The sequence below is a fragment of the Ranitomeya imitator genome, chromosome 4 (assembly GCF_032444005.1).
Source record: "Ranitomeya imitator isolate aRanImi1 chromosome 4, aRanImi1.pri, whole genome shotgun sequence".
Taxonomy (NCBI): domain Eukaryota; kingdom Metazoa; phylum Chordata; class Amphibia; order Anura; family Dendrobatidae; genus Ranitomeya; species Ranitomeya imitator.
The window spans coordinates 661,214,991-661,237,424 of NC_091285.1; the positions used below are offsets into that span (position 1 = coordinate 661,214,991).

The 22,434-nt window shown below is 39.8% G+C and overlaps 14 non-coding genes across 14 annotated transcripts; all 14 read left to right on the forward strand.

Moving 5' to 3' along the window:
* Window positions 1-305: 305 nt before the first annotated feature.
* Window positions 306-378, forward strand: TRNAK-UUU (transfer RNA lysine (anticodon UUU)). Its single transcript has one exon. It is a non-coding gene; the product is annotated as a tRNA-Lys (tRNA).
* Window positions 379-2,309: 1,931 nt separating this feature from the next.
* TRNAK-UUU (transfer RNA lysine (anticodon UUU)) lies at window positions 2,310-2,382 on the forward strand. Its single transcript has one exon. It is a non-coding gene; the product is annotated as a tRNA-Lys (tRNA).
* Window positions 2,383-4,313: 1,931 nt separating this feature from the next.
* Window positions 4,314-4,386, forward strand: TRNAK-UUU (transfer RNA lysine (anticodon UUU)). Its single transcript has one exon. It is a non-coding gene; the product is annotated as a tRNA-Lys (tRNA).
* A 2,951-nt stretch (window positions 4,387-7,337) lies between these two features.
* On the forward strand, window positions 7,338-7,410 carry TRNAK-UUU (transfer RNA lysine (anticodon UUU)). The gene has a single exon. It is a non-coding gene; the product is annotated as a tRNA-Lys (tRNA).
* A 935-nt stretch (window positions 7,411-8,345) lies between these two features.
* On the forward strand, window positions 8,346-8,418 carry TRNAK-UUU (transfer RNA lysine (anticodon UUU)). Its single transcript has one exon. It is a non-coding gene; the product is annotated as a tRNA-Lys (tRNA).
* Window positions 8,419-9,353: 935 nt separating this feature from the next.
* Window positions 9,354-9,426, forward strand: TRNAK-UUU (transfer RNA lysine (anticodon UUU)). Its single transcript has one exon. It is a non-coding gene; the product is annotated as a tRNA-Lys (tRNA).
* Window positions 9,427-11,369: 1,943 nt separating this feature from the next.
* Window positions 11,370-11,442, forward strand: TRNAK-UUU (transfer RNA lysine (anticodon UUU)). The gene has a single exon. It is a non-coding gene; the product is annotated as a tRNA-Lys (tRNA).
* Window positions 11,443-15,401: 3,959 nt separating this feature from the next.
* TRNAK-UUU (transfer RNA lysine (anticodon UUU)) lies at window positions 15,402-15,474 on the forward strand. Its single transcript has one exon. It is a non-coding gene; the product is annotated as a tRNA-Lys (tRNA).
* A 935-nt stretch (window positions 15,475-16,409) lies between these two features.
* Window positions 16,410-16,482, forward strand: TRNAK-UUU (transfer RNA lysine (anticodon UUU)). The gene has a single exon. It is a non-coding gene; the product is annotated as a tRNA-Lys (tRNA).
* Window positions 16,483-17,417: 935 nt separating this feature from the next.
* On the forward strand, window positions 17,418-17,490 carry TRNAK-UUU (transfer RNA lysine (anticodon UUU)). The gene has a single exon. It is a non-coding gene; the product is annotated as a tRNA-Lys (tRNA).
* Window positions 17,491-18,425: 935 nt separating this feature from the next.
* TRNAK-UUU (transfer RNA lysine (anticodon UUU)) lies at window positions 18,426-18,498 on the forward strand. Its single transcript has one exon. It is a non-coding gene; the product is annotated as a tRNA-Lys (tRNA).
* A 935-nt stretch (window positions 18,499-19,433) lies between these two features.
* On the forward strand, window positions 19,434-19,506 carry TRNAK-UUU (transfer RNA lysine (anticodon UUU)). Its single transcript has one exon. It is a non-coding gene; the product is annotated as a tRNA-Lys (tRNA).
* Window positions 19,507-20,441: 935 nt separating this feature from the next.
* TRNAK-UUU (transfer RNA lysine (anticodon UUU)) lies at window positions 20,442-20,514 on the forward strand. Its single transcript has one exon. It is a non-coding gene; the product is annotated as a tRNA-Lys (tRNA).
* Window positions 20,515-21,449: 935 nt separating this feature from the next.
* On the forward strand, window positions 21,450-21,522 carry TRNAK-UUU (transfer RNA lysine (anticodon UUU)). Its single transcript has one exon. It is a non-coding gene; the product is annotated as a tRNA-Lys (tRNA).
* Window positions 21,523-22,434: the final 912 nt, after the last annotated feature.

Consider the following 22,434-nt stretch of genomic DNA (forward strand, 5'->3'; position numbering starts at 1 on the left):
ATGTTGTGATGGTGTTCAGTCACTATTTGGTGATTTTATGTGGTAATTGTATGGCGGTGTTCAGTCATTATATGCTGTTATTATGTGGTGATGGTATGGCAGTATTCTGTCGCTATTTTAGGTTATTATGTTTGTGTTGCATGGCGATATTCAGTCAGTTTACAGTGTTATTATGTGGTGATTGTATGGCGGTATTCAGTCACTATTTGGTGTTATTATGTGGTGGTGGTTTGGCGATATTTTATCACATTTGTTGTTAGTATATGGTGACGGTTTCACGGTATTCAGTCACGACTCGATACAGAGCCCGGATAGCTCAGTCGGTAGAGCATCAGACTTTTAATCTGAGGGTCCAGGGTTCAAGTCCCTGTTCGGGCGGATGCTTTTAATAAAGCGGAAAACAATAAACGCTATAATTTAAGGATGTGAGAAAACTACTGAAAAACAAATGATGGTGACTATTCAGAAAAATATCTTGGTTACCGTAGTTTCTTTGATTTCAGCTAGTTTATGACAGTATAGAGCCGTGACCATGTTCTGCTCGGTTGCTTTTTTGGCACCAGCAGCAAGTGATCACTGGTAATGTTATGTACCATGGCTATGGTATGATGGTACTCAGTCACTGTTTAGCACTATTACTTGGTTCTGTTATGGTGATATTCAGAAGATGCTTATTTTCATAACTGTAACTCCTGCCTATAAGCCACAAATCAATAGTAGACAGATCGCTAACAACAGCCATGTGATGTTTGGTCTCTGGGTAGTGGTAAAATCCTGATAAAAGATATGGCGGCGATCTCAACCTTTTGCGATCTTCAGGGGTAACGATATCACATAAGTTGGGAATTTCATAAAATTCTGAACGGCTGAGGGCATCCCACAAGCAGACTCACGTGAGGTCATCACGAGAGTAAAGTGGGTGTAACTTAGTATGGCGGTATTCAGTCACTATTTTGTGTTATTATGTGGTAATGGTATTGTGGTAATCAGTCATTATTTGGTGTTTTTATGTTGGGATGGTGTTCAGTCACTATTTGGTGATTTTATGTGGTAATTGTATGGCGGTGTTCAGTCATTATATGCTGTTATTATGTGGTGATGGTATGGCAGTATTCTGTCGCTATTTTAGGTTATTATGTTTGTGTTGCATGGCGATATTCAGTCAGTTTACAGTGTTATTATGTGGTGATTGTATGGCGGTATTCAGTCACTATTTGGTGTTATTATGTGGTGGTGGTTTGGCGATATTTTATCACATTTGTTGTTAGTATATGGTGACGGTTTGGCGGTATTCAGTCACGACTCGATAGCTCAGTCGGTAGAGCATCAGACTTTTAATCTGAGGGTCCAGGGTTCAAGTCCCTGTTCGGGCGGATGCTTTTAATAAAGCGGAAAACAATAAACGCTATAATTTAAGGATGTGAGAAAACTACTGAAAAACAAATGATGGTGACTATTCAGAAAAATATCTTGGTTACCGTAGTTTCTTTGATTTCAGCTAGTTTATGACAGTATAGAGCCGTGACCATGTTCTGCTCGGTTGCTTTTTTGGCAGCAGCAGCAAAGTGATCACTGGTAATGTTATGTACCATGGCTATGGTATGATGGTACTCAGTCACTGTTTAGCACTATTACTTGGTTCTGTTATGGTGATATTCAGAAGATGCTTATTTTCATAACTGTAACTCCTGCCTATAAGCCACAAATCAATAGTAGACAGATCGCTAACAACAGCCATGTGATGTTTGGTCTCTGGGTAGTGGTAAAATCCTGATAAAAGATATGGCGGCGATCTCAACCTTTTGCGATCTTCAGGGGTAAAGATATCACATAAGTTGGGAATTTCATAAAATTCTGAACGGCTGAGGGCATCCCACAAGCAGACTCACGTGAGGTCATCACGAGAGTAAAGTGGGTGTAACTTAGTATGGCGGTATTCAGTCACTATTTTGTGTTATTATGTGGTCATGGTATTGTGGTAATCAGTCATTATTTGGTGTTTTTATGTTGGGATGGTGTTCAGTCACTATTTGGTGATTTTATGTGGTAATTGTATGGCGGTGTTCAGTCATTATATGCTGTTATTATGTGGTGATGGTATGGCAGTATTCTGTCGCTATTTTAGGTTATTATGTTTGTGTTGCATGGCGATATTCAGTCAGTTTACAGTGTTATTATGTGGTGATTGTATGGCGGTATTCAGTCACTATTTGGTGTTATTATGTGGTGGTGGTTTGGCGATATTTTATCACATTTGTTGTTAGTATATGGTGACGGTTTGGCGGTATTCAGTCACGACTCGATACAGAGCCCGGATAGCTCAGTCGGTAGAGCATCAGACTTTTAATCTGAGGGTCCAGGGTTCAAGTCCCTGTTCGGGCGGATGCTTTTAATAAAGCGGAAAACAATAAACGCTATAATTTAAGGATGTGAGAAAACTACTGAAAAACAAATGATGGTGACTATTCAGAAAAATATCTTGGTTACCGTAGTTTCTTTGATTTCAGCTAGTTGATGACAGTATAGAGCCGTGACCATGTTCTGCTCGGTTGCTTTTTTGGCACCAGCAGCAAGTGATCACTGGTAATGTTATGTACCATGGCTATGGTATGATGGTACTCAGTCACTGTTTAGCACTATTACTTGGTTCTGTTATGGTGATATTCAGAAGATGCTTATTTTCATAACTGTAACTCCTGCCTATAAGCCACAAATCAATAGTAGACAGATCGCTAACAACAGCCATGTGATGTTTGGTCTCTGGGTAGTGGTAAAATCCTGATAAAAGATATGGCAGCGATCTCAACCTTTTGCGATCTTCAGGGGTAAAGATATCACATAAGTTGGGAATTTCATAAAATTCTGAACGGCTGAGGGCATCCCACAAGCAGACTCACGTGAGGTCATCACGAGAGTAAAGTGGGTGTAACTTAGTATGGCGGTATTCAGTCACTATTTTGTGTTATTATGTGGTCATGGTATTGTGGTAATCAGTCATTATTTGGTGTTTTTATGTTGGGATGGTGTTCAGTCACTATTTGGTGATTTTATGTGGTAATTGTATGGCGGTGTTCAGTCATTATATGCTGTTATTATGTGGTGATGGTATGGCAGTATTCTGTCGCTATTTTAGGTTATTATGTTTGTGTTGCATGGCGATATTCAGTCAGTTTACAGTGTTATTATGTGGTGATTGTATGGCGGTATTCAGTCACTATTTGGTGTTATTATGTGGTGGTGGTTTGGCGATATTTTATCACATTTGTTGTTAGTATATGGTGACGGTTTGGCGGTATTCAGTCACGACTCGATAGCTCAGTCGGTAGAGCATCAGACTTTTAATCTGAGGGTCCAGGGTTCAAGTCCCTGTTCGGGCGGATGCTTTTAATAAAGCGGAAAACAATAAACGCTATAATTTAAGGATGTGAGAAAACTACTGAAAAACAAATGATGGTGACTATTCAGAAAAATATCTTGGTTACCGTAGTTTCTTTGATTTCAGCTAGTTTATGACAGTATAGAGCCGTGACCATGTTCTGCTCGGTTGCATTTTTGGCAGCAGCAGCAAAGTGATCACTGGTAATGTTATGTACCATGGCTATGGTATGATGGTACTCAGTCACTGTTTAGCACTATTACTTGGTCCTGTTATGGTGATATTCAGAAGATGCTTATTTTCATAACTGTAACTCCTGCCTATAAGCCACAAATCAATAGTAGACAGATCGCTAACAACAGCCATGTGATGTTTGGTCTCTGGGTAGTGGTAAAATCCTGATAAAAGATATGGCGGCGATCTCAACCTTTTGCGATCTTCAGGGGTAAAGATATCACATAAGTTGGGAATTTCATAAAATTCTGAACGGCTGAGGGCATCCCACAAGCAGACTCACGTGAGGTCATCACGAGAGTAAAGTGGGTGTAACTTAGTATGGCGGTATTCAGTCACTATTTTGTGTTATTATGTGGTCATGGTATTGTGGTAATCAGTCATTATTTGGTGTTTTTATGTTGGGATGGTGTTCAGTCACTATTTGGTGATTTTATGTGGTAATTGTATGGCGGTGTTCAGTCATTATATGCTGTTATTATGTGGTGATGGTATGGCAGTATTCTGTCGCTATTTTAGGTTATTATGTTTGTGTTGCATGGCGATATTCAGTCAGTTTACAGTGTTATTATGTGGTGATTGTATGGCGGTATTCAGTCACTATTTGGTGTTATTATGTGGTGGTGGTTTGGCGATATTTTATCACATTGGTTGTTAGTATATGGTGACGGTTTGGCGGTATTCAGTCACGACTCGATACAGAGCCCGGATAGCTCAGTCGGTAGAGCATCAGACTTTTAATCTGAGGGTCCAGGGTTCAAGTCCCTGTTCGGGCGGATGCTTTTAATAAAGCGGAAAACAATAAACGCTATAATTTAAGGATGTGAGAAAACTACTGAAAAACAAATGATGGTGACTATTCAGAAAAATATCTTGGTTACCGTAGTTTCTTTGATTTCAGCTAGTTTAGGACAGTATAGAGCCGTGACCATGTTCTGCTCGGTTGCTTTTTTGGCACCAGCAGCAAGTGATCACTGGTAATGTTATGTACCATGGCTATGGTATGATGGTACTCAGTCACTGTTTAGCACTATTACTTGGTTCTGTTATGGTGATATTCAGAAGATGCTTATTTTCATAACTGTAACTCCTGCCTATAAGCCACAAATCAATAGTAGACAGATCGCTAACAACAGCCATGTGATGTTTGGTCTCTGGGTAGTGGTAAAATCCTGATAAAAGATATGGCGGCGATCTCAACCTTTTGCGATCTTCAGGGGTAAAGATATCACATAAGTTGGGAATTTCATAAAATTCTGAACGGCTGAGGGCATCCCACAAGCAGACTCACGTGAGGTCATCACGAGAGTAAAGTGGGTGTAACTTAGTATGGCGGTATTCAGTCACTATTTTGTGTTATTATGTGGTCATGGTATTGTGGTAATCAGTCATTATTTGGTGTTTTTATGTTGGGATGGTGTTCAGTCACTATTTGGTGATTTTATGTGGTAATTGTATGGCGGTGTTCAGTCATTATATGCTGTTATTATGTGGTGATGGTATGGCAGTATTCTGTCGCTATTTTAGGTTATTATGTTTGTGTTGAATGGCGATATTCAGTCAGTTTACAGTGTTATTATGTGGTGATTGTATGGCGGTATTCAGTCACTATTTGGTGTTATTATGTGGTGGTGGTTTGGCGATATTTTATCACATTTGTTGTTAGTATATGGTGACGGTTTGGCGGTATTCAGTCACGACTCGATACAGAGCCCGGATAGCTCAATCGGTAGAGCATCAGACTTTTAATCTGAGGGTCCAGGGTTCAAGTCCCTGTTCGGGCGGATGCTTTTAATAAAGCGGAAAACAATAAATGCTATAATTTAAGGATGTGAGAAAACTACTGAAAAACAAATGATGGTGACTATTCAGAAAAATATCTTGGTTACCGTAGTTTCTTTGATTTCAGCTAGTGTATGACAGTATAGAGCCGTGACCATGTTCTGCTCGGTTGCTTTTTTGGCACCAGCAGCAAGTGATCACTGGTAATGTTATGTACCATGGCTATGGTATGATGGTACTCAGTCACTGTTTAGCACTATTACTTGGTTCTGTTATGGTGATATTCAGAAGATGCTTATTTTCATAACTGTAACTCCTGCCTATAAGCCACAAATCAATAGTAGACAGATCGCTAACAACAGCCATGTGATGTTTGGTCTCTGGGTAGTGGTAAAATCCTGATAAAAGATATGGCGGCGATCTCAACCTTTTGCGATCTTCAGGGGTAAAGATATCACATAAGTTGGGAATTTCATAAAATTCTGAACGGCTGAGGGCATCCCACAAGCAGACTCACGTGAGGTCATCAAGAGAGTAAAGTGGGTGTAACTTAGTATGGCGGTATTCAGTCACTATTTTGTGTTATTATGTGGTCATGGTATTGTGGTAATCAGTCATTATTTGGTGTTTTTATGTTGGGATGGTGTTCAGTCACTATTTGGTGATTTTATGTGGTAATTGTATGGCGGTGTTCAGTCATTATATGCTGTTATTATGTGGTGATGGCATGGCAGTATTCTGTCGCTATTTTAGGTTATTATGTTTGTGTTGCATGGCGATATTCAGTCAGTTTACAGTGTTATTATGTGGTGATTGTATGGCGGTATTCAGTCACTATTTGGTGTTATTATGTGGTGGTGGTTTGGCGATATTTTATCACATTTGTTGTTAGTATATGGTGACGGTTTGGCGGTATTCAGTCACGACTCGATACAGATCCCGGATAGCTCAGTCGGTAGAGCATCAGACTTTTAATCTGAGGGTCCAGGGTTCAAGTCCCTGTTCGGGCGGATGCTTTTAATAAAGCGGAAAACAATAAACGCTATAATTTAAGGATGTGAGAAAACTACTGAAAAACAAATGATGGTGACTATTCAGAAAAATATCTTGGTTACCGTAGTTTCTTTGATTTCAGCTAGTTTATGACAGTATAGAGCCGTGACCATGTTCTGCTCGGTTGCTTTTTTGGCACCAGCAGCAAGTGATCACTGGTAATGTTATGTACCATGGCTATGGTATGATGGTACTCAGTCACTGTTTAGCACTATTACTTGGTTCTGTTATGGTGATATTCAGAAGATGCTTATTTTCATAACTGTAACTCCTGCCTATAAGCCACAAATCAATAGTAGACAGATCGCTAACAACAGCCATGTGATGTTTGGTCTCTGGGTAGTGGTAAAATCCTGATAAAAGATATGGCGGCGATCTGAACCTTTTGCGATCTTCAGGGGTAAAGATATCACATAAGTTGGGAATTTCATAAAATTCTGAACGGCTGAGGGCATCCCACAAGCAGACTCACGTGAGGTCATCACGAGAGTAAAGTGGGTGTAACTTAGTATGGCGGTATTCAGTCACTATTTTGTGTTATTATGTGGTCATGGTATTGTGTTAATCAGTCATTATTTGGTGTTTTTATGTTGGGATGGTGTTCAGTCACTATTTGGTGATTTTATGTGGTAATTGTATGGCGGTGTTCAGTCATTATATGCTGTTATTATGTGGTGATGGTATGGCAGTATTCTGTCGCTATTTTAGGTTATTATGTTTGTGTTGCATGGCGATATTCAGTCAGTTTACAGTGTTATTATGTGGTGATTGTATGGCGGTATTCAGTCACTATTTGGTGTTATTATGTGGTGGTGGTTTGGCGATATTTTATCACATTTGTTGTTAGTATATGGTGACGGTTTGGCGGTATTCAGTCACGACTCGATACAGAGCCCGGATAGCTCAGTCGGTAGAGCATCAGACTTTTAATCTGAGGGTCCAGGGTTCAAGTCCCTGTTCGGGCGGATGCTTTTAATAAAGCGGAAAACAATAAACGCTATAATTTAAGGATGTGAGAAAACTACTGAAAAACAAATGATGGTGAGTATTCAGAAAAATTTCTTGGTTACCGTAGTTTCTTTGATTTCAGCTAGTTTATGACAGTATAGAGCCGTGACCATGTTCTGCTCGGTTGCTTTTTTGGCACCAGCAGCAAGTGATCACTGGTAATGTTATGTACCATGGCTATGGTATGATGGTACTCAGTCACTGTTTAGCACTATTACTTGGTTCTGTTATGGTGATATTCAGAAGATGCTTATTTTCATAACTGTAACTCCTGCCTATAAGCCACAAATCAATAGTAGACAGATCGCTAACAACAGCCATGTGATGTTTGGTCTCTGGGTAGTGGTAAAATCCTGATAAAAGATATGGCGGCGATCTGAACCTTTTGCGATCTTCAGGGGTAAAGATATCACATAAGTTGGGAATTTCATAAAATTCTGAACGGCTGAGGGCATCCCACAAGCAGACTCACGTGAGGTCATCACGAGAGTAAAGTGGGTGTAACTTAGTATGGCGGTATTCAGTCACTATTTTGTGTTATTATGTGGTCATGGTATTGTGGTAATCAGTCATTATTTGGTGTTTTTATGTTGGGATGGTGTTCAGTCACTATTTGGTGATTTTATGTGGTAATTGTATGGCGGTGTTCAGTCATTATATGCTGTTATTATGTGGTGATGGTATGGCAGTATTCTGTCGCTATTTTAGGTTATTATGTTTGTGTTGCATGGCGATATTCAGTCAGTTTACAGTGTTATTATGTGGTGATTGTATGGCGGTATTCAGTCACTATTTGGTGTTATTATGTGGTGGTGGTTTGGCGATATTTTATCACATTTGTTGTTAGTATATGGTGACGGTTTGGCGGTATTCAGTCACGACTCGATACAGAGCCCGGATAGCTCAGTCGGTAGAGCATCAGACTTTTAATCTGAGGGTCCAGGGTTCAAGTCCCTGTTCGGGCGGATGCTTTTAATAAAGCGGAAAACAATAAACGCTATAATTTAAGGATGTGAGAAAACTACTGAAAAACAAATGATGGTGACTATTCAGAAAAATTTCTTGGTTACCGTAGTTTCTTTGATTTCAGCTAGTTTATGACAGTATAGAGCCGTGACCATGTTCTGCTCGGTTGCTTTTTTGGCACCAGCAGCAAGTGATCACTGGTAATGTTATGTACCATGGCTATGGTATGATGGTACTCAGTCACTGTTTAGCACTATTACTTGGTTCTGTTATGGTGATATTCAGAAGATGCTTATTTTCATAACTGTAACTCCTGCCTATAAGCCACAAATCAATAGTAGACAGATCGCTAACAACAGCCATGTGATGTTTGGTCTCTGGGTAGTGGTAAAATCCTGATAAAAGATATGGCGGCGATCTGAACCTTTTGCGATCTTCAGGGGTAAAGATATCACATAAGTTGGGAATTTCATAAAATTCTGAACGGCTGAGGGCATCCCACAAGCAGACTCACGTGAGGTCATCACGAGAGTAAAGTGGGTGTAACTTAGTATGGCGGTATTCAGTCACTATTTTGTGTTATTATGTGGTCATGGTATTGTGGTAATCAGTCATTATTTGGTGTTTTTATGTTGGGATGGTGTTCAGTCACTATTTGGTGATTTTATGTGGTAATTGTATGGCGGTGTTCAGTCATTATATGCTGTTATTATGTGGTGATGGTATGGCAGTATTCTGTCGCTATTTTAGGTTATTATGTTTGTGTTGCATGGCGATATTTAGTCAGTTTACAGTGTTATTATGTGGTGATTGTATGGCGGTATTCAGTCACTATTTGGTGTTATTATGTGGTGGTGGTTTGGCGATATTTTATCACATTTGTTGTTAGTATATGGTGACGGTTTGGCGGTATTCAGTCACGACTCGATACAGAGCCCGGATAGCTCAGTCGGTAGAGCATCAGACTTTTAATCTGAGGGTCCAGGGTTCAAGTCCCTGTTCGGGCGGATGCTTTTAATAAAGCGGAAAACAATAAACGCTATAATTTAAGGATGTGAGAAAACTACTGAAAAACAAATGATGGTGACTATTCAGAAAAATATCTTGGTTACCGTAGTTTCTTTGATTTCAGCTAGTTTATGACAGTATAGAGCCGTGACCATGTTCTGCTCGGTTGCTTTTTTGGCACCAGCAGCAAGTGATCACTGGTAATGTTATGTACCATGGCTATGGTATGATGGTACTCAGTCACTGTTTAGCACTATTACTTGGTTCTGTTATGGTGATATTCAGAAGATGCTTATTTTCATAACTGTAACTCCTGCCTATAAGCCACAAATCAATAGTAGACAGATCGCTAACAACAGCCATGTGATGTTTGGGCTCTGGGTAGTGGTAAAATCCTGATAAAAGATATGGCGGCGATCTGAACCTTTTGCGATCTTCAGGGGTAAAGATATCACATAAGTTGGGAATTTCATAAAATTCTGAACGGCTGAGGGCATCCCACAAGCAGACTCACGTGAGGTCATCACGAGAGTAAAGTGGGTGTAACTTAGTATGGCGGTATTCAGTCACTATTTTGTGTTATTATGTGGTCATGGTATTGTGGTAATCAGTCATTATTTGGTGTTTTTATGTTGGGATGGTGTTCAGTCACTATTTGGTGATTTTATGTGGTAATTGTATGGCGGTGTTCAGTCATTATATGCTGTTATTATGTGGTGATGGTATGGCAGTATTCTGTCGCTATTTTAGGTTATTATGTTTGTGTTGCATGGCGATATTCAGTCAGTTTACAGTGTTATTATGTGGTGATTGTATGGCGGTATTCAGTCACTATTTGGTGTTATTATGTGGTGGTGGTTTGGCGATATTTTATCACATTTGTTGTTAGTATATGGTGACGGTTTGGCGGTATTCAGTCACGACTCGATACAGAGCCCGGATAGCTCAATCGGTAGAGCATCAGACTTTTAATCTGAGGGTCCAGGGTTCAAGTCCCTGTTCGGGCGGATGCTTTTAATAAAGCGGAAAACAATAAACGCTATAATTTAAGGATGTGAGAAAACTACTGAAAAACAAATGATGGTGACTATTCAGAAAAATATCTTGGTTACCGTAGTTTCTTTCATTTCAGCTAGTTTATGACAGTATAGAGCCGTGACCATGTTCTGCTCGGTTGCTTTTTTGGCACCAGCAGCAAGTGATCACTGGTAATGTTATGTACCATGGCTATGGTATGATGGTACTCAGTCACTGTTTAGCACTATTACTTGGTTCTGTTATGGTGATATTCAGAAGATGCTTATTTTCATAACTGTAACTCCTGCCTATAAGCCACAAATCAATAGTAGACAGATCGCTAACAACAGCCATGTGATGTTTGGTCTCTGGGTAGTGGTAAAATCCTGATAAAAGATATGGCGGCGATCTCAACCTTTTGCGATCTTCAGGGGTAAAGATATCACATAAGTTGGGAATTTCATAAAATTCTGAACGGCTGAGGGCATCCCACAAGCAGACTCACGTGAGGTCATCACGAGAGTAAAGTGGGTGTAACTTAGTATGGCGGTATTCAGTCACTATTTTGTGTTATTATGTGGTCATGGTATTGTGGTAATCAGTCATTATTTGGTGTTTTTATGTTGGGATGGTGTTCAGTCACTATTTGGTGATTTTATGTGGTAATTGTATGGCGGTGTTCAGTCATTATATGCTGTTATTATGTGGTGATGGTATGGCAGTATTCTGTCGCTATTTTAGGTTATTATGTTTGTGTTGCATGGCGATATTCAGTCAGTTTACAGTGTTATTATGTGGTGATTGTATGGCGATATTCAGTCACTATTTGGTGTTATTATGTGGTGGTGGTTTGGCGATATTTTATCACATTTGTTCTTAGTATATGGTGACGGTTTGGCGGTATTCAGTCACGACTCGATACAGAGCCCGGATAGCTCAGTCGGTAGAGCATCAGACTTTTAATCTGAGGGTCCAGGGTTCAAGTCCCTGTTCGGGCGGATGCTTTTAATAAAGCGGAAAACAATAAACGCTATAATTTAAGGATGTGAGAAAACTACTGAAAAACAAATGATGGTGACTATTCAGAAAAATATCTTGGTTACCGTAGTTTCTTTGATTTCAGCTAGTTTATGACAGTATAGAGCCGTGACCATGTTCTGCTCGGTTGCTTTTTTGGCACCAGCAGCAAGTGATCACTGGTAATGTTATGTACCATGGCTATGGTATGATGGTACTCAGTCACTGTTTAGCACTATTACTTGGTTCTGTTATGGTGATATTCAGAAGATGCTTATTTTCATAACTGTAACTCCTGCCTATAAGCCACAAATCAATAGTAGACAGATCGCTAACAACAGCCATGTGATGTTTGGTCTCTGGGTAGTGGTAAAATCCTGATAAAAGATATTGCGGCGATCTCAACCTTTTGCGATCTTCAGGGGTAAAGATATCACATAAGTTGGGAATTTCATAAAATTCTGAACGGCTGAGGGCATCCCACAAGCAGACTCACGTGAGGTCATCACGAGAGTAAAGTGGGTGTAACTTAGTATGGCGGTATTCAGTCACTATTTTGTGTTATTATGTGGTCATGGTATTGTGGTAATCAGTCATTATTTGGTGTTTTTATGTTGGGATGGTGTTCAGTCACTATTTGGTGATTTTATGTGGTAATTGTATGGCGGTGTTCAGTCATTATATGCTGTTATTATGTGGTGATGGTATGGCAGTATTCTGTAGCTATTTTAGGTTATTATGTTTGTGTTGCATGGCGATATTCAGTCAGTTTACAGTGTTATTATGTGGTGATTGTATGGCGGTATTCAGTCACTATTTGGTGTTATTATGTGGTGGTGGTTTGGCGATATTTTATCACATTTGTTGTTAGTATATGGTGACGGTTTGGCGGTATTCAGTCACGACTCGATACAGAGCCCGGATAGCTCAGTCGGTAGAGCATCATACTTTTAATCTGAGGGTCCAGGGTTCAAGTCCCTGTTCGGGCGGATGCTTTTAATAAAGCGGAAAACAATAAACGCTATAATTTAAGGATGTGAGAAAACTACTGAAAAACAAATGATGGTGACTATTCAGAAAAATATCTTGGTTACCGTAGTTTCTTTGATTTCAGCTAGTTTAGGACAGTATAGAGCCGTGACCATGTTCTGCTCGGTTGCTTTTTTGGCACCAGCAGCAAGTGATCACTGGTAATGTTATGTACCATGGCTATGGTATGATGGTACTCAGTCACTGTTTAGCACTATTACTTGGTTCTGTTATGGTGATATTCAGAAGATGCTTATTTTCATAACTGTAACTCCTGCCTATAAGCCACAAATCAATAGTAGACAGATCGCTAACAACAGCCATGTGATGTTTGGTCTCTGGGTAGTGGTAAAATCCTGATAAAAGATATGGCGGCGATCTCAACCTTTTGCGATCTTCAGGGGTAAAGATATCACATAAGTTGGGAATTTCATAAAATTCTGAACGGCTGAGGGCATCCCACAAGCAGACTCACGTGAGGTCATCACGAGAGTAAAGTGGGTGTAACTTAGTATGGCGGTATTCAGTCACTATTTTGTGTTATTATGTGGTCATGGTATTGTGGTAATCAGTCATTATTTGGTGTTTTTATGTTGGGATGGTGTTCAGTCACTATTTGGTGATTTTATGTGGTAATTGTATGGCGGTGTTCAGTCATTATATGCTGTTATTATGTGGTGATGGTATGGCAGTATTCTGTCGCTATTTTAGGTTATTATGTTTGTGTTGAATGGCGATATTCAGTCAGTTTACAGTGTTATTATGTGGTGATTGTATGGCGGTATTCAGTCACTATTTGGTGTTATTATGTGGTGGTGGTTTGGCGATATTTTATCACATTTGTTGTTAGTATATGGTGACGGTTTGGCGGTATTCAGTCACGACTCGATACAGAGCCCGGATAGCTCAATCGGTAGAGCATCAGACTTTTAATCTGAGGGTCCAGGGTTCAAGTCCCTGTTCGGGCGGATGCTTTTAATAAAGCGGAAAACAATAAACGCTATAATTTAAGGATGTGAGAAAACTACTGAAAAACAAATGATGGTGACTATTCAGAAAAATATCTTGGTTACCGTAGTTTCTTTGATTTCAGCTAGTTTATGACAGTATAGAGCCGTGACCATGTTCTGCTCGGTTGCTTTTTTGGCACCAGCAGCAAGTGATCACTGGTAATGTTATGTACCATGGCTATGGTATGATGGTACTCAGTCACTGTTTAGCACTATTACTTGGTTCTGTTATGGTGATATTCAGAAGATGCTTATTTTCATAACTGTAACTCCTGCCTATAAGCCACAAATCAATAGTAGACAGATCGCTAACAACAGCCATGTGATGTTTGGTCTCTGGGTAGTGGTAAAATCCTGATAAAAGATATGGCGGCGATCTCAACCTTTTGCGATCTTCAGGGGTAAAGATATCACATAAGTTGGGAATTTCATAAAATTCTGAACGGCTGAGGGCATCCCACAAGCAGACTCACGTGAGGTCATCACGAGAGTAAAGTGGGTGTAACTTAGTATGGCGGTATTCAGTCACTATTTTGTGTTATTATGTGGTCATGGTATTGTGGTAATCAGTCATTATTTGGTGTTTTTATGTTGGGATGGTGTTCAGTCACTATTTGGTGATTTTATGTGGTAATTGTATGGCGGTGTTCAGTCATTATATGCTGTTATTATGTGGTGATGGTATGGCAGTATTCTGTCGCTATTTTAGGTTATTATGTTTGTGTTGCATGGCGAAATTCAGTCAGTTTACAGTGTTATTATGTGGTGATTGTATGGCGGTATTCAGTCACTATTTGGTGTTATTATGTGGTGGTGGTTTGGCGATATTTTATCACATTTGTTGTTAGTATATGGTGACGGTTTGGCGGTATTCAGTCACGACTCGATACAGATCCCGGATAGCTCAGTCGGTAGAGCATCAGACTTTTAATCTGAGGGTCCAGGGTTCAAGTCCCTGTTCGGGCGGATGCTTTTAATAAAGCGGAAAACAATAAACGCTATAATTTAAGGATGTGAGAAAACTACTGAAAAACAAATGATGGTGACTATTCAGAAAAATATCTTGGTTACCGTAGTTTCTTTGATTTCAGCTAGTTTATGACAGTATAGAGCCGTGACCATGTTCTGCTCGGTTGCTTTTTTGGCACCAGCAGCAAGTGATCACTGGTAATGTTATGTACCATGGCTATGGTATGATGGTACTCAGTCACTGTTTAGCACTATTACTTGGTTCTGTTATGGTGATATTCAGAAGATGCTTATTTTCATAACTGTAACTCCTGCCTATAAGCCACAAATCAATAGTAGACAGATCGCTAACAACAGCCATGTGATGTTTGGTCTCTGGGTAGTGGTAAAATCCTGATAAAAGATATGGCGGCGATCTGAACCTTTTGCGATCTTCAGGGGTAAAGATATCACATAAGTTGGGAATTTCATAAAATTCTGAACGGCTGAGGGCATCCCACAAGCAGACTCACGTGAGGTCATCACGAGAGTAAAGTGGGTGTAACTTAGTATGGCGGTATTCAGTCACTATTTTGTGTTATTATGTGGTCATGGTATTGTGTTAATCAGTCATTATTTGGTGTTTTTATGTTGGGATGGTGTTCAGTCACTATTTGGTGATTTTATGTGGTAATTGTATGGCGGTGTTCAGTCATTATATGCTGTTATTATGTGGTGATGGTATGGCAGTATTCTGTCGCTATTTTAGGTTATTATGTTTGTGTTGCATGGCGATATTCAGTCAGTTTACAGTGTTATTATGTGGTGATTGTATGGCGGTATTCAGTCACTATTTGGTGTTATTATGTGGTGGTGGTTTGGCGATATTTTATCACATTTGTTGTTAGTATATGGTGACGGTTTGGCGGTATTCAGTCACGACTCGATACAGAGCCCGGATAGCTCAGTCGGTAGAGCATCAGACTTTTAATCTGAGGGTCCAGGGTTCAAGTCCCTGTTCGGGCGGATGCTTTTAATAAAGCGGAAAACAATAAACGCTATAATTTAAGGATGTGAGAAAACTACTGAAAAACAAATGATGGTGACTATTCAGAAAAATTTCTTGGTTACCGTAGTTTCTTTGATTTCAGCTAGTTTATGACAGTATAGAGCCGTGACCATGTTCTGCTCGGTTGCTTTTTTGGCACCAGCAGCAAGTGATCACTGGTAATGTTATGTACCATGGCTATGGTATGATGGTACTCAGTCACTGTTTAGCACTATTACTTGGTTCTGTTATGGTGATATTCAGAAGATGCTTATTTTCATAACTGTAACTCCTGCCTATAAGCCACAAATCAATAGTAGACAGATCGCTAACAACAGCCATGTGATGTTTGGTCTCTGGGTAGTGGTAAAATCCTGATAAAAGATATGGCGGCGATCTGAACCTTTTGCGATCTTCAGGGGTAAAGATATCACATAAGTTGGGAATTTCATAAAATTCTGAACGGCTGAGGGCATCCCACAAGCAGACTCACGTGAGGTCATCACGAGAGTAAAGTGGGTGTAACTTAGTATGGCGGTATTCAGTCACTATTTTGTGTTATTATGTGGTCATGGTATTGTGGTAATCAGTCATTATTTGGTGTTTTTATGTTGGGATGGTGTTCAGTCACTATTTGGTGATTTTATGTGGTAATTGTATGGCGGTGTTCAGTCATTATATGCTGTTATTATGTGGTGATGGTATGGCAGTATTCTGTCGCTATTTTAGGTTATTATGTTTGTGTTGCATGGCGATATTCAGTCAGTTTACAGTGTTATTATGTGGTGATTGTATGGCGGTATTCAGTCACTATTTGGTGTTATTATGTGGTGGTGGTTTGGCGATATTTTATCACATTTGTTGTTAGTATATGGTGACGGTTTGGCGGTATTCAGTCACGACTCGATACAGAGCCCGGATAGCTCAGTCGGTAGAGCATCAGACTTTTAATCTGAGGGTCCAGGGTTCAAGTCCCTGTTCGGGCGGATGCTTTTAATAAAGCGGAAAACAATAAACGCTATAATTTAAGGATGTGAGAAAACTACTGAAAAACAAATGATGGTGACTATTCAGAAAAATTTCTTGGTTACCGTAGTTTCTTTGATTTCAGCTAGTTTATGACAGTATAGAGCCGTGACCATGTTCTGCTCGGTTGCTTTTTTGGCACCAGCAGCAAGTGATCACTGGTAATGTTATGTACCATGGCTATGGTATGATGGTACTCAGTCACTGTTTAGCACTATTACTTGGTTCTGTTATGGTGATATTCAGAAGATGCTTATTTTCATAACTGTAACTCCTGCCTATAAGCCACAAATCAATAGTAGACAGATCGCTAACAACAGCCATGTGATGTTTGGTCTCTGGGTAGTGGTAAAATCCTGATAAAAGATATGGCGGCGATCTGAACCTTTTGCGATCTTCAGGGGTAAAGATATCACATAAGTTGGGAATTTCATAAAATTCTGAACGGCTGAGGGCATCCCACAAGCAGACTCACGTGAGGTCATCACGAGAGTAAAGTGGGTGTAACTTAGTATGGCGGTATTCAGTCACTATTTTGTGTTATTATGTGGTCATGGTATTGTGGTAATCAGTCATTATTTGGTGTTTTTATGTTGGGATGGTGTTCAGTCACTATTTGGTGATTTTATGTGGTAATTGTATGGCGGTGTTCAGTCATTATATGCTGTTATTATGTGGTGATGGTATGGCAGTATTCTGTCGCTATTTTAGGTTATTATGTTTGTGTTGCATGGCGATATTCAGTCAGTTTACAGTGTTATTATGTGGTGATTGTATGGCGGTATTCAGTCACTATTTGGTGTTATTATGTGGTGGTGGTTTGGCGATATTTTATCACATTTGTTGTTAGTATATGGTGACGGTTTGGCGGTATTCAGTCACGACTCGATACAGAGCCCGGATAGCTCAGTCGGTAGAGCATCAGACTTTTAATCTGAGGGTCCAGGGTTCAAGTCCCTGTTCGGGCGGATGCTTTTAATAAAGCGGAAAACAATAAACGCTATAATTTAAGGATGTGAGAAAACTACTGAAAAACAAATGATGGTGACTATTCAGAAAAATTTCTTGGTTACCGTAGTTTCTTTGATTTCAGCTAGTTTATGACAGTATAGAGCCGTGACCATGTTCTGCTCGGTTGCTTTTTTGGCACCAGCAGCAAGTGATCACTGGTAATGTTATGTACCATGGCTATGGTATGATGGTACTCAGTCACTGTTTAGCACTATTACTTGGTTCTGTTATGGTGATATTCAGAAGATGCTTATTTTCATAACTGTAACTCCTGCCTATAAGCCACAAATCAATAGTAGACAGATCGCTAACAACAGCCATGTGATGTTTGGTCTCTGGGTAGTGGTAAAATCCTGATAAAAGATATGGCGGCGATCTGAACCTTTTGCGATCTTCAGGGGTAAAGATATCACATAAGTTGGGAATTTCATAAAATTCTGAACGGCTGAGGGCATCCCACAAGCAGACTCACGTGAGGTCATCACGAGAGTAAAGTGGGTGTAACTTAGTATGGCGGTATTCAGTCACTATTTTGTGTTATTATGTGGTCATGGTATTGTGGTAATCAGTCATTATTTGGTGTTTTTATGTTGGGATGGTGTTCAGTCACTATTTGGTGATTTTATGTGGTAATTGTATGGCGGTGTTCAGTCATTATATGCTGTTATTATGTGGTGATGGTATGGCAGTATTCTGTCGCTATTTTAGGTTATTATGTTTGTGTTGCATGGCGATATTCAGTCAGTTTACAGTGTTATTATGTGGTGATTGTATGGCGGTATTCAGTCACTATTTGGTGTTATTATGTGGTGGTGGTTTGGCGATATTTTATCACATTTGTTGTTAGTATATGGTGACGGTTTGGCGGTATTCAGTCACGACTCGATACAGAGCCCGGATAGCTCAGTCGGTAGAGCATCAGACTTTTAATCTGAGGGTCCAGGGTTCAAGTCCCTGTTCGGGCGGATGCTTTTAATAAAGCGGAAAACAATAAACGCTATAATTTAAGGATGTGAGAAAACTACTGAAAAACAAATGATGGTGACTATTCAGAAAAATATCTTGGTTACCGTAGTTTCTTTGATTTCAGCTAGTTTATGACAGTATAGAGCCGTGACCATGTTCTGCTCGGTTGCTTTTTTGGCACCAGCAGCAAGTGATCACTGGTAATGTTATGTACCATGGCTATGGTATGATGGTACTCAGTCACTGTTTAGCACTATTACTTGGTTCTGTTATGGTGATATTCAGAAGATGCTTATTTTCATAACTGTAACTCCTGCCTATAAGCCACAAATCAATAGTAGACAGATCGCTAACAACAGCCATGTGATGTTTGGTCTCTGGGTAGTGGTAAAATCCGGATAAAAGATATGGCGGCGATCTCAACCTTTTGCGATCTTCAGGGGTAAAGATATCACATAAGTTGGGAATTTCATAAAATTCTGAACGGCTGAGGGCATCCCACAAGCAGACTCACGTGAGGTCATCACGAGAGTAAAGTGGGTGTAACTTAGTATGGCGGTATTCAGTCACTATTTTGTGTTATTATGTGGTCATGGTATTGTGGTAATCAGTCATTATTTGGTGTTTTTATGTTGGGATGGTGTTCAGTCACTATTTGGTGATTTTATGTGGTAATTGTATGGCGGTGTTCAGTCATTATATGCTGTTATTATGTGGTGATGGTATGGCAGTATTCTGTCGCTATTTTAGGTTATTATGTTTGTGTTGCATGGCGATATTCAGTCAGTTTACAGTGTTATTATGTGGTGATTGTATGGCGGTATTCAGTCACTATTTGGTGTTATTATGTGGTGGTGGTTTGGCGATATTTTATCACATTTGTTGTTAGTATATGGTGACGGTTTGGCGGTATTCAGTCACGACTCGATACAGAGCCCGGATAGCTCAGTCGGTAGAGCATCAGACTTTTAATCTGAGGGTCCAGGGTTCAAGTCCCTGTTCGGGCGGATGCTTTTAATAAAGCGGAAAACAATAAACGCTATAATTTAAGGATGTGAGAAAACTACTGAAAAACAAATGATGGTGACTATTCAGAAAAATATCTTGGTTACCGTAGTTTCTTTGATTTCAGCTAGTTTAGGACAGTATAGAGCCGTGACCATGTTCTGCTCGGTTGCTTTTTTGGCACCAGCAGCAAGTGATCACTGGTAATGTTATGTACCATGGCTATGGTATGATGGTACTCAGTCACTGTTTAGCACTATTACTTGGTTCTGTTATGGTGATATTCAGAAGATGCTTATTTTCATAACTGTAACTCCTGCCTATAAGCCACAAATCAATAGTAGACAGATCGCTAACAACAGCCATGTGATGTTTGGTCTCTGGGTAGTGGTAAAATCCTGATAAAAGATATGGCGGCGATCTCAACCTTTTGCGATCTTCAGGGGTAAAGATATCACATAAGTTGGGAATTTCATAAAATTCTGAACGGCTGAGGGCATCCCACAAGCAGACTCACGTGAGGTCATCACGAGAGTAAAGTGGGTGTAACTTAGTATGGCGGTATTCAGTCACTATTTTGTGTTATTATGTGGTCATGGTATTGTGGTAATCAGTCATTATTTGGTGTTTTTATGTTGGGATGGTGTTCAGTCACTATTTGGTGATTTTATGTGGTAATTGTATGGCGGTGTTCAGTCATTATATGCTGTTATTATGTGGTGATGGTATGGCAGTATTCTGTCGCTATTTTAGGTTATTATGTTTGTGTTGCATGGCGATATTCAGTCAGTTTACAGTGTTATTATGTGGTGATTGTATGGCGGTATTCAGTCACTATTTGGTGTTATTATGTGGTGGTGGTTTGGCGATATTTTATCACATTTGTTGTTAGTATATGGTGACGGTTTGGCGGTATTCAGTCACGACTCGATACAGAGCCCGGATAGCTCAGTCGGTAGAGCATCAGACTTTTAATCTGAGGGTCCAGGGTTCAAGTCCCTGTTCGGGCGGATGCTTTTAATAAAGCGGAAAACAATAAACGCTATAATTTAAGGATGTGAGAAAACTACTGAAAAACAAATGATGGTGACTATTCAGAAAAATATCTTGGTTACCGTAGTTTCTTTGATTTCAGCTAGTTTATGACAGTATAGAGCCGTGACCATGTTCTGCTCGGTTGCTTTTTTGGCACCAGCAGCAAGTGATCACTGGTAATGTTATGTACCATGGCTATGGTATGATGGTACTCAGTCACTGTTTAGCACTATTACTTGGTTCTGTTATGGTGATATTCAGAAGATGCTTATTTTCATAACTGTAACTCCTGCCTATAAGCCACAAATCAATAGTAGACAGATCGCTAACAACAGCCATGTGATGTTTGGTCTCTGGGTAGTGGTAAAATCCTGATAAAAGATATGGCGGCGATCTGAACCTTTTGCGATCTTCAGGGGTAAAGATATCACATAAGTTGGGAATTTCATAAAATTCTGAACGGCTGAGGGCATCCCACAAGCAGACTCACGTGAGGTCATCACGAGAGTAAAGTGGGTGTAACTTAGTATGGCGGTATTCAGTCACTATTTTGTGTTATTATGTGGTCATGGTATTGTGGTAATCAGTCATTATTTGGTGTTTTTATGTTGGGATGGTGTTCAGTCACTATTTGGTGATTTTATGTGGTAATTGTATGGCGGTGTTCAGTCATTATATGCTGTTATTATGTGGTGATGGTATGGCAGTATTCTGTCGCTATTTTAGGTTATTATGTTTGTGTTGCATGGCGATATTCAGTCAGTTTACAGTGTTATTATGTGGTGATTGTATGGCGGTATTCAGTCACTATTTGGTGTTATTATGTGGTGGTGGTTTGGCGATATTTTATCACATTTGTTGTTAGTATATGGTGACGGTTTGGCGGTATTCAGTCACGACTCGATACAGAGCCCGGATAGCTCAGTCGGTAGAGCATCAGACTTTTAATCTGAGGGTCCAGGGTTCAAGTCCCTGTTCGGGCGGATGCTTTTAATAAAGCGGAAAACAATAAACGCTATAATTTAAGGATGTGAGAAAACTACTGAAAAACAAATGATGGTGACTATTCAGAAAAATATCTTGGTTACCGTAGTTTCTTTGATTTCAGCTAGTTTATGACAGTATAGAGCCGTGACCATGTTCTGCTCGGTTGCTTTTTTGGCACCAGCAGCAAGTGATCACTGGTAATGTTATGTACCATGGCTATGGTATGATGGTACTCAGTCACTGTTTAGCACTATTACTTGGTTCTGTTATGGTGATATTCAGAAGATGCTTATTTTCATAACTGTAACTCCTGCCTATAAGCCACAAATCAATAGTAGACAGATCGCTAACAACAGCCATGTGATGTTTGGTCTCTGGGTAGTGGTAAAATCCTGATAAAAGATATGGCGGCGATCTGAACCTTTTGCGATCTTCAGGGGTAAAGATATCACATAAGTTGGGAATTTCATAAAATTCTGAACGGCTGAGGGCATCCCACAAGCAGACTCACGTGAGGTCATCACGAGAGTAAAGTGGGTGTAACTTAGTATGGCGGTATTCAGTCACTATTTTGTGTTATTATGTGGTCATGGTATTGTGGTAATCAGTCATTATTTGGTGTTTTTATGTTGGGATGGTGTTCAGTCACTATTTGGTGATTTTATGTGGTAATTGTATGGCGGTGTTCAGTCATTATATGCTGTTATTATGTGGTGATGGTATGGCAGTATTCTGTCGCTATTTTAGGTTATTATGTTTGTGTTGCATGGCGATATTCAGTCAGTTTACAGTGTTATTATGTGGTGATTGTATGGCGGTATTCAGTCACTATTTGGTGTTATTATGTGGTGGTGGTTTGGCGATATTTTATCACATTTGTTGTTAGTATATGGTGACGGTTTGGCGGT